The following is a 12,233-nucleotide window of genomic DNA, read 5'->3' on the forward strand; positions in this document are numbered from 1 at the left end:
CAACATCTCAAGACATCAGTCAGGAAGTTTAAGCTTGGTCGCAAATGGGTCTTCCAAATGGACAATGATACAAGCATACTTCCAAAGTTGTGGCAAAATGGCTTAAGGACAACAAAGGCAAGGTATTGGAGTGGCCATCACAAAGCCCTGACCTCAATCCCATAGGAAATTTGTGGCAGAACTGAAAAAGCGTGTGTGAGCAAGGAGGCCTACAAACCTGACTCAGTTACACCAGCACTGTCAGGAGGAATGGGACAAAATTCACCCAATTTATTGTGGGAAGCTTGTGGAAGGCTACCTGAAACGTTTGACCCAAGTTAAACAATTTAAAGGTAATGCTACCAAATACTAATTGAGTGTATGTAAACTTCTGACCCACTGGGAATGTGATGAAAGAAATAAAAGCTGAAAGAAATCATTCTCTCTACTATTATTCTGACATTTCACATTCTTAAAATAAAGTGGTGATCCTAACTGACCTAAGCCAGGGAATTTTTACTAGGATTAAATGTCAGGTATTGTGAAAAACTGAGTTTAAATTAATTTGGCTAAGGTGTATGTACACTTCCCACTTCAACTGTATATATCACCTAGGTGAATGTTGTGCTTATTCGTGCATCGGCTGTTATGCTCTGTGTCATCTGCACAAAGTCGCTATAGCATGGTTTCTATTATAGCTATTGCAAGAGCACACAGTGAGGTTGTGGTGACTTAGAGGGCAACGCTAGCTATTCCTTCCACAGCATCTGCTGGAGCATTGCAGTACGATGGCACATCATTTTAGGATGGTAGTAAGCCCGTTTCTGTGCATTATCATGCATGCGTGTGCAAAGTGCATATGCAGTCATCTTATACCCTGATGCAGCTCACTGAGCGTGACTCATATCTACCAAAACTGTTGGTGCTACATGAACTGTTCAGCAGTCGAGCAGCGTGATATCTTGTGCTATTCGAATGGCGTTAGTCTGTCATCGGCTAAACAATACTGAGTCTTTTTATCACTAAACATATATTCACAGGAGTACAGCATCATTTTAAATTGCTACTTCTGCCTAACCCTAACCTTTCTTCCTCAAATTCTAAGTTATCACCCTGGACCTTAGCGGGGAAGCTGACGCCGTATAGCTGTGCGAATACTAATCAAGGTGTGCTATAGCTCCAACCGCGTTGAAAGGGCTGTTGATCTGCTGTAGCATTATCTATCATGTGGTGCGCTTGCTTAACACACAAATGGCGATCAGAGTTGGCAATCAAAGCGTTCATTGCCCCTTATGGGAAGGTCTGTTAGAGCTTTTTCTAACACTCTTATAGGCAGGCTTATTTCTAGTAATCTATGGGGTCTATTTCTCTCTTTATCAGATCATTTCTTTTTCTCTCTTGGCTTATCGGTTATATCGTTAGACATTGCCTTCAACTGAGTTAGATTATTTGTAGGTTTTGATTTTGAGCTCACTGTCACTGTGCATGCTGCGGATGCATCAGCTTCTGCTGAGTAATTCCAGAAGGCCATTAGGCTATTTAGAAAAGGTGGGTACGTAGCTAACGTTTATTTGTTGTTTTGGGGGTTTGTTAGTAATACTGTGTTTTATGATATGTGATAGTACTGTACTGTATATCATGGGTGAGCTGTGCGCTCTGCAGTAGTCTACTGTATGGTCTTCTCTCTGTACAATGTCTTCTGTTATATAACCACAAACGTCTTTTCTATTCCAAATTCAGTCAGGCATTTCAAAGAGTAGAGAGTCTCCTCTGTCAGTAGGAAAAGTTTGAGTTCCCATTAAGGCAATGGTGTTGAGTTTACATTATGCTTTTCCAGAGGCAGTCCATATGATGGCTTCAGGGGTTCTTCAGTCTGAATACACAAAATGTTCCTTCCCTTTAATTTTGCATGATCTCTTAAGTTCTGCTTGCAATATGGACTCTTGCATGTGGAACAATGTTGTCATCACCACAACTAACACCGCTTTGTCCTCTCTTTCATGTTATGCTGCCTGCATGCTGAGCACAGGCAGCACCAGGGGAACCTCTGTTCAACATTGATACTGGCAACCAATGACAAATCCTGGAACTAATTACGGCTCTGGTTCCTTCATCAGCGCTTAGGGCTAGCTCTGAGCTATTGGCGCCCAATTCTGCATCGGCGCTGCTACTGCTTCTCAACTGTTCCTGGCTTCACTCTGATCCTTTGATGCTACAATCTTACAATTGATTCATTCTGAGATTGTGAAACCTACCTGAGTTCTTGCAGTCTCGCAATGCCAAAGGTTACCTATCACCCTCACTCTATACAAAAACTGGATTCACGTTAAGGAAAGGGTGTTCGGCTCGTACAAGGATTTTTATTAGAGGCTGTTGTCTTATTGCTTTCTACAGGTTTTTACAGGTTTTTGAATCATTGCATGATCTCCCGATTTTTGGGGGATTTAACAATTATGGACACACATGTTCACCGTGTTGGTTAAGCATTCCCAGTCTGATAGGGAGAGTAAAGGTTTGCAGGTATCATATTGCTCAAACTAACACTGCTTTCTGTCCTCTCTTTCATGTTACGCTACCTGCAATGACGACCACTGGCCACGCCGGGCAATCCATTATTCATTACTGATGCTGGCAAACCAATGACGAGATACTGGTTTTTCATCACGGCTCCGTCTCCTCTGCCAATGCTGCAGGCTATCTCCTGAGCTGTATGCAGCCCATTCATTTCACATTGGCGCTGCTTTAATGGCTTCTCTATCTGTCCCTGCATCCACACTGGAGATCATGGGCATTCCTTCGAACTCTGTTAAATTAAACACCAAGGAGATTTTTGATGCTACAAGTGATGAGTTCATCTGAGAGTCCCATGCCTTATATAGGTCGCTATGTCGGCGTTCAGACCACAGTCGATAGCATTGCTTTGGTGGTTATTGTAATAAAGTTCAGTGGGTATTAGCACAGGTGGTTGGCTGGGTGCACATTGCTTAGCTTGTGTGTTAGATGGTAGATATTTAATGTAGACCCACAGATGATCGGGCTACTCATATAGGTCAGTGAGAGCACCCGGCGGTGCATCTCTAGGGCGACTGGGTTCACACTGCTACGATGGCAAGAAGCTCATCTTGCCTAAAGCGAGGGTACCCGGCGGCACGTTACGAGGAATAGGAGTCATATGTTGCCATAATGCCACACATGGTTAACATTCCCACATAGTATTAATTCTTGCAATGGCAGGTTTACTTTAACTGGTCTACTGGTTATATCTAACCGGCGCTCTGGCATAACTACACACAGTTGGCCATTGTAGGGTTCTGCTGTTTTAGGGGATTGGTAGAGCTTCCCACGCTCACTGCCTATAGGATATTTTATATTAATGTTTGCTTGGGCAGTGAGCTACCCTGAAGGAGCAAAGCCTACAAGGCAACAAAGGAGTCTCTCACTGTTCAAATAAACCTACCATTAAAATGATCATTGTTGTTCTCGAGCCACTCCTTTGTTGCCTTGGCCGTGTGTTTTGGGCAATTGTCATGCTGGAATACCCATCCACGACACATTTTCAATGCCCTGGCTGAGGGAAGGAGGTTCTCACCCAAGATTTGACGGTACATGACCCCGTCCATCGTCCCTTTGATGCGGTGAAGTTGTCCTGTCCCCTTAGCAGAAAAACACCCCCAAAGCATAATGTTTCCACCTCCATGTTTGACGGTGGGCGAGTTGAGTTGATGCCAAAGAGCTCCATTTTGGTCTCATCTGACCATAACACTTTCACCCAGTTGTCCTCTGAATCATTCAGATGTTCATTGGCAAACTTCAGACGGGCATGTATATGTGCTTTCTTGAGCAGGGGGACCTCGCGGGCGCTGCAGGATTTCTGTCCTTCACGGCGTAGTGTGTTACCAATTGTTTTCTTGGTGACTTTGGTCCCAGCTGCCTTGAGATCATTGACAAGATCCTCCCGTGTAGTTCTGGGCTGATTCCTCACCGTTCTCATGATCATTGCAACTCCACGAGGTGAGATCTTGCATGGAGCCCCAGGCCGAGGGAGATTGACAGTTCTTTTGTGTTTCTTCCATTTGCGAATAATCGCACCAAAAGTTGTCACCTTCTCACCAAGCTGCTTGGCGATGGTCTTGTAGCCCATTCCAGCATTGTGTAGGTCTACAATCTTGTCCCTGACATCCTTGGAGAGCTCTTTGGTCTTGGCCATGGTGGAGAGTTTGGAATCTGATTGATTGCTTCTGCGGACAGGTGTCTTTTATACAGGTAACAAACTGAGATTAGGAGCGCTCCCTTTACGAGTGTGCCCCTAATCTCAGCTCGTTACCTGTATAAAAGACACCTGGGAGCCAGAAATCTTTCTGACTGAGAGGGGGTCAAATACTTATTTCCCTCATTAAAATGCAAATCAATTTATAACATTTTTGACATGCGTTTTTCTGGATTTTTTTGTTGTTATTCTGTCTCTCACTGTTCAAATAAACCTACCATTAAAATTATAGACCGATCATTTCTTTGTCAGTGGGCAAACGTACAAAATCAGCAGGGGATCAAATACTTTTTTCCCTCACTGTATACGCCAAGACTTGCATTATTCATTGCTTAATAAATTGTTAAACATATTTCTACGTGGCATTTTCTTTCTGAAATTAGCTGAGCCTGTTCAGAAGGGAAACCCGAGCGCCCCGCCTCAGGCTGACGCATCAGCTGAGATGACACCAACTAGAGGCTAGTTACAATCACACCTACCTTATTGGTGGTCTATTTAAGATGACAGGGTCTGCTCACTCATCCTACTGCCGCTTGCTGCTACTGCTACTATGTGCTGAATTTGTGCTCCCACCACCACCCCAGCCTCTACCTGTTAGGTTCTGTGTTCCTGTCGTGGGGATTGGTATTGCTTGCAGGGCTCACTGCCTGTAGGCTATTTTAAATTGATGCTTTGCTTGGGCGAATAGCTACCCTGAAGGAGCAGAGCCTATACTTTCGAACTGACTCTAACACAGTCTTGTGGCACTCAGAAGCCCATGGCCCTGCATGGCATCAACTACGCCACAAAAGCACAAGGGTCGCTACAGTTATCACAAAGTCAATCCAGGCAGATCCACTAATACATACATACACAGAGTAGCCAATGTACACCAAGAAAGGTGTTGCCACAGATTACTCCTCCCTCTTCAAACCCGGCCTGTTCAAGCCCAATGTATGCATACACAACAGGCTGTGACTGGAATGTACACTGAACAAAAATAGAAACGCAACATGCAACAATATCAAAGATTTTACTGAGTTTATCTGAGTAAGGAAATCAGTCAATTGAAATAAATTCATTGTGCCCTAATCTATGGATTTCACATGACTAGGAATACAGGTACCTTAATAAAAAGGTAGGGGCGTGGATCAGAAAACCAGTCAGTGTCTGGTGTGACCACCATTTGCCTCATGCAGCGCAACACGTCTCCTTCGCATAGAGTTGATCAAGCTTTTGATTGTGGCCTGTGGAATGTTGCCCCACTTGTCTTTAATGGCTGTGCGAAGTTGCTGGATATTTGCGGGAATTGGAACACGTTGTCGTACACGTGGTCTGCGGTTGTGAGGCCGGTTGGACGTACTGCCAAATTCTCTACAATTATTTTGGAAGTGGCTTATGGTAGAGAAATTAACATTAAATTCTCTGGCAACAGCTCTGGTGGACATTTCTGCAGTCAGCATGCCAATTGCACGCTCCCTCAAAACTTGAGACATCTGTGGCATTGTGTTGCTTGACACAACTGCACATTTTAGAGTGGTCCTTTCTTGGCCCCAGCACAAGTTGCACCTGTATAATGATCATGCTGTTTAATCAGCTTCTTGATATGCCACACCTCTCATGTGGATGGATTATCTTGGCAAAGGAGAAATGCTCACTAACAGGTATGTAAATAACTTTGCACGTTTTTTAAGAAATAAGCTTTTTGTGCGTATGGAAAATGTTTTGGGATCTTTTATTTCAGCTCATGACACATGGGACCAACACTTTACATGTTGCGTTTATATTTTTGTTCAGTGTAGATGACAGACTTATGAATGTCCACATTCAGACATGTACTCGTCAGTCTTCAATCTTCAATCTTCAAACCTCTTCAATCAGCCCAGTCGACATTCACCAGGTGAACTAGTGGTAATTGAGCTACCAGTATACCTGCACCAAGCACAACAATGGCCTCTCATAAGGTCACTCTTCTCCTCTAATGTGGCTTCCTGCCTTTGGCCTTAGCAACAGGGGATGCAAGTGGAGACTTGAACATTAACACATTTTCAAAAGGTTCTAAGATAATGAAAGATACCCCCCACCCCCTATCCTCCTCTAAAAGTAGTGTGGTGATAGTTAGCCAGCTTGTAACTTAGCTCAGTGAGATCTTTAGAAGCCTGCATAATTGCACACTGCTTTTGTTGCATAAGGGGAAAAGACATGCAGGGTTTAATTATGAGCAGAGAACAAAGGAAACATTGAGGGTTTTTCTTGTTTCACAGTACACTGTCGGTAATTCCTAGAATTTCAGCAACTATGTCTTTGTAAGGAAGCCCAGTTTCCAGGAGAAGCACTTAATCCCCAATGTGCACAGATCTTTATGGTGATTGGTGTCTAGTTGGTTGCTGGAACAAAAACATCCAGATTTAGCTTTGTCCCCCTGGTGTAATGTATAGCTCATTCCACTGGCCGTACATGCCTCTCTGGGTCTCGCCTCAGATGACCTCCATTCATTCTGTTTGTTTATTCCTCCATTATCCCTCTTTTTTTTCATATTACTGACAGTTTAGAGGGGTCCCACTTTTGACCTTAAGTAAGGATGTAATTCCTATACTTTCAGCAACTATGTCTTTGTATGAAAGCCCAGATTCCAGGAGAAGCCCATATACACCAATGTGTGTACATGATTTTTATGGTGACTGGCATGTAGTTGGTCATTGGAACTCAGGACAGGATAGAGGGGATTCATGCTTTTACCTGAGGTACTGTCCTTCAAGTTCAAAGCGCTCATTGATGTGTGAGTTGTGTGTGTGTCTGTGTACATGTTTTTGTGTGTGCAAAGGCATGCATGTATGTGTGTGTGTGTGTATGTGTGTGTGATCACACTCATTTTTATTCAGCATGTTTGTGGGATTCAAACAAGCCGAGAAACTTGATTCGGAGGGTTATCCCTCTTCACACCAGTTGTGGATAATATGATTTTATTAGATTAGTCTACTAAGCAATAGATAGAAAGCAGTGAGGATGGAGAGAGAGTTGGCTGCAGGCTGCAGGATTTGAAGCATTGTGTGTGAATATAATATTGAGTGAATAGTGAGGTGGGTTGGTGTATGGCTCAGTTCCATATGTGGCCAGTAGAGAGAGGCAGTGTACCATCTGCAGCATAACAGCAGGGTCTTATTCATAAATGCAATTTGTAAAATGTTTTGCAACAGCAAACAAAAACAAGCATTTCTTATTGGAAAACTATTGGTAGTTCCCTCCCTGTTTGTCTGTTTTCTTCCGTTTGGCTCCCAGTGAATAAGACCCAGGAATCTGTGGTAATTAGTGGCAATCAACCCCCTGAGACTGTCCTACTGGATTTATAATGGTAGCCAACCTAAAAATCAGCCTCATGCCCCAGGCTTCTACACTCTCCTACAGTCTTTAGACCAACATGTTCAACTCTGGTTCATTCTTTGCCACGTGGTTAAATGTCTTGTTGAAGCTTCAAAATGTCAAATGGCCCTTTGAAATACTTTTCTCACATCTGATATGGGACTCATGGGAGGGTAGTGTGTGTGTGTGTGTGTGTGTTGTCTGCGTGCATGTTTGTGTGTTAGAGAGACTGAGGTGTGTTTGTATGCCAGAGAGAGTGGCGTATGTGTGTGTGTGCTCTGCTAAATGCCCAGAGGACCAGATCAGTCAAATATAATTCTGCATCACCTCAGAAGTGTCCCAGTGGGGTGATGAACACGGACAACCCTGTTGATGCAGTGTCTCTTCTGTCCACTAGAGGACTCTGAAGTTCTATTCTAAAACAATGGCTCTGTTACACTTGTTGAAACTTCAGGCTACATAACTTTTATTATAACATTGTCATAACAGATGTAATATACAGTTATGACAGCTGTTCTATTCTGCCATTGAGAGAGCGAGCACATCCGCCAGTCCATTATTTGGTACATTTCAAACACATTTTGGCCATAATACACATCCCAAAATAAAATGTACTACTTTTGGTTTCAGCACAAATATCTCAAATATATATATATATACAGTACCAGTCAAAAGTTTGGACACACTGACTAATTCAAGGGTTTTTCTTTATTTTTTACTATTTTCTACATTGTAGAATAATAGTGAAGACATCAAAACTATGAAATTGTCATGGTTCCTCCTGGCACCAGAGGGCGGTAGAGACAATCCTAGAGACTTTTATTGGACTCGGGTGTGTCTTATTATTTCATGATTGTGTCCCTGTTAAAATAGGTGTGTTTTCTATGGTCCTTTGCAGAAGCTTGAATTGTTTACTGGGTGCGGTCCTTTCCTGACTGAGTTTGAGACTTAGTGTTTGTTTTTTCAAGTGTACTGTGATCCTGTGGCTACCGTATCTCTGTAAATTATTATGTTTCTCCTTAACCACTGATTCCTTGTCTGGTCTCTTCTCTGCACCTGGGTCCAACCTTACCACGTCACAGAAATGTGGAATAATGTAGTAACCAAAAAAGTGTTAAACAAATCAAAATATATTTTATATTTGAGATTCTTCAAAGTAGCCACCCTTTGCCTTGATAACAGCTCTGCACACTCTTGAGCTTCACCTATAATTATTTTCCAACAGTTTAAAAGGAGTTCTCACATATGCTGAGCACTTGTTGGGTGCTTTTCCTTCACTCTGTGGTCCAAATCATCCCAAACCATCTCAATTGGGTTGAGATCAGGTGATTGTGGAGGCCAGGTCATCTAATGCAGCACTCCGTCACTCTACTTCTTGGTCACATAGCCCTTACATAGCCTGGAGGTGTGTTTTGGGTCATTGTCCTGTTGAAAAACAAATTATAGTCCCACTAAGTGCAAACCAGATGGGATGGCGTATTGCTGCAGAATGCTGTGGTTAAGTGTGCCTTGAATTCTAAATAAATCACTGACAGTGTCACGAGCAAAGCATCCCCTCACCATCACACCTCCTTCATGCTTCAAGGTGGGAACCACACATGTGGAGATCATCTGTTCACCTACCCTGCGTCTCACAAAGACATAGCGGTTGGAACCAAAAACCTCAAATTTGGACTCTTCAGACCAAAGGACAGATTTATACCAGGCCCATGCAAGTCTCTTCTTCTTATTCATGTCATTTAGTTGTGTTTTTTTGCAGCAATTCAACCATGAAGCCCTGATTCACGCAGTCTGCTTTGAACAGTTGATGTTGACATGTGTCTGTTACTTGAACTCTGAAACATTTATTTGGGCTTCAATCTGAGGTGCATTTAATTGCCGATTTGTGAGGCTGCTAACTCGAATGAACTTTTCCTCTGCAGCAGAGGTAACTCTGGGTCTTCCTTTCCTGTGGTGGTCCTCATGAGAGCCAGTTTCATTATAGCGCTTGATGGTTTTTGTGACTGCACTTGATGAAACGTTCAAAGTTGTTGAAACTTTCCGGATTGACTGACCTTCATGTCTAAAAGTAATGATGGACTGTCGTTTCTCTTTGCTAATTTGAGCTGTTCTTGACATAATATGCACTTTGTATTTTACCAAATAGCGCTATCTTCTGTATACCAACACTACCTTGTCACAACACAACTGATTGGCTCAAACGCATTAAGATGGAAAGAAATTACACAAATTAACTTTTTAGCAAGGCACACCTTTTAACTGAAATGCATTCCAGGTGACTACCTCATGAAGCTGGTTGAGAGAATGCCAAGAGTGTGCAAAGCTGTCATCAAATTAAAGGGTGACTACTTTTAAGAATATCAAATATAAAAAATATTTTGATTTGTTTAACACTTTTTTTGGTTACTATATGATTCCATATATGTAATTTCATAGTTTTGATGTCTTCACTATTATTCTACAATGTAGAAAATTTGTAAAAATAAAGATACACCCTTGAATGAGTAGGTGTGTCCAAACTTTTGACTGGTAATGTACGTTAGCAACATAGTTAGATAAGTTGTAAGCTTGTGTAGTGGTGCTTTGTAAACAAAAAGGGAGTAATGAATTGATCTACGGGACTTTAATGACGACCAGCCAACCTTTTGATACAGGATGCAGTGGTGAGTAATAAAACTGTCACCAATGATAAAACATTTTGGTAGACAGCATCCAAAGGTTTAAAGAGTAGTTGTTGCTGAAATTTGCTAAATGGGTTCACCATAATCAAGAACTGACAGGAAAGTTGACGGTACAATCTGATTCCTGCTATTTAGGGAGAGGCTAGATGTATTTCTAATAAAGAAACCCACTTTAAACCTTAGCTTTTTAACTAGCTCATATGTATGTTTTTTAAACATTAAGTCATGTTTTAAAGCCAAAAAATGTCAATAGGGACCAAGTTTGGATAAGATGGCATTGTAAGATGGCTTGTCCAAGCTTTAACTTCCTGACTGATGTCTTGAGATGTTGCTTCAATATATACACATAATTTTCCTGCCTCATGATGCCATCTATTTTGTGAAGTGCACCAGTCCCTCCTGCAGCAAAGCATCCCCACAACATGATGATGCCACCCCCATGCTTCACGGTTGGGATGGTGTTCTTCGGCTTGCAAGCCTCCCCCTATTTCCTCCAAACATAACGATGGTCATTATGGCCAAACAGTTCTATTTTTGTTTCATCAGACCAGAGGACATTTCTCCAAAAAGTACAATATTTGTCCACATGTGCAGTTGCAAACCGTAGTCTGGCTATTTTATGGCAGTTTTGGAGCAGTGGCTACATCCTTTCATGTTATGTTGATTTTGGACTCGTTTTACTGTGGATATAGATACTTTTGTACCTGTTTCCTCCAGCATCTTCACAAGGTCCTTTGCTGTTGTTCTGGGATTGATTTGCACTTTTCACACCAAAGTACGTTCATCTCTAGGAGACAGAACACGTTTCCTTCCTGAGCGGTATGACGGCTGCGTGGTCCCATGGTGGTTATACATGCGTACTATTGTTTGTACAGATGAACATGGTACCTTCAGGCATTTGGAAATTGCTCATAAGGATGAACCAGACTTGTGGAGGTTTACAATTTTATTTTCTGATTTCTTTTGATTTCCCCATGATGTCAAGCAAAGATGCACTGAGTTTGAAGGTAGGCCTTGAAATACATCCACAGGAACACCTCCAATTGACTCAAATTATGTCAATTAGACTATCAGAAGCTTCTAAAGCCATGACATAATTTTCTGGAATTTTCTAAGCTGTTTAAAGGCACAGTCAACTTAGTGTACGTGAACATCTGACCCACTGGAATTGTGATACAGTGAATTATATGTGAAATAATCTGTCTGTAAACAATTGTTGGAAAAATTATAGTTTGTTAATGGAATAGTGTTCCTGGAAGGCCAGTATCCCGGAGTCGCCTCTTCACTGTTGACGTTAAGACTGGTGTTTTGCGGGTACTATTTTAGTGCTTCTTTAATCAGAAGAGTTTTCAGCTGTGCTAACATAATTGCAAAAGGGTTTTCTAATGATCGATTAGCTTTTTAAAATGATAAACTTGGATTAGCTAACCCAACATGCCATTGGAACACAGGAGTGATGGTTGCTGATAATGGGCCTCTGTACACCTATGTAGATATTCCATTAAATATCTGCCATTTCCAGCTACAATAGTCATTTACAACATTAACAATGTCTACACTGTATTTCTGATCAAGTTGATGTTTTTTGTAATGTACAAAAAATGTGCTTTTCTTTTAAAAACAAGGACTTTTCTAAGTGACCCCAAACTTTTGAATAGTAGTGTACATGTAAGCAGACTACCATTGTCCCTGTGCCCAAGAAAGCGAAGGTAACCTGCCTAAATGACTACCGCCTCGTAGCACTCAAGTTGGTAGCTATGAAGTGCTTTGAAAGGCTGGTTGTGGCTCACATCAACACCATCATCCCGGAAACCCTAGTCCCACTCCAATTGGCATACCGCCCCAACAGGTCCACAGATGACGCAATCTCAATCTCACTCCACACTGCCCTTTCCCACCTGGACAAAAGGAACACCTATGTGAGAATGCTGTTCATTAACTACAGCTCAGTGATCAACACGATAGTG

This window comes from Salmo trutta, chromosome 35 (assembly GCF_901001165.1).
Source record: "Salmo trutta chromosome 35, fSalTru1.1, whole genome shotgun sequence".
In the NCBI taxonomy this organism is placed as follows: Eukaryota; Metazoa; Chordata; class Actinopteri; order Salmoniformes; family Salmonidae; genus Salmo; species Salmo trutta.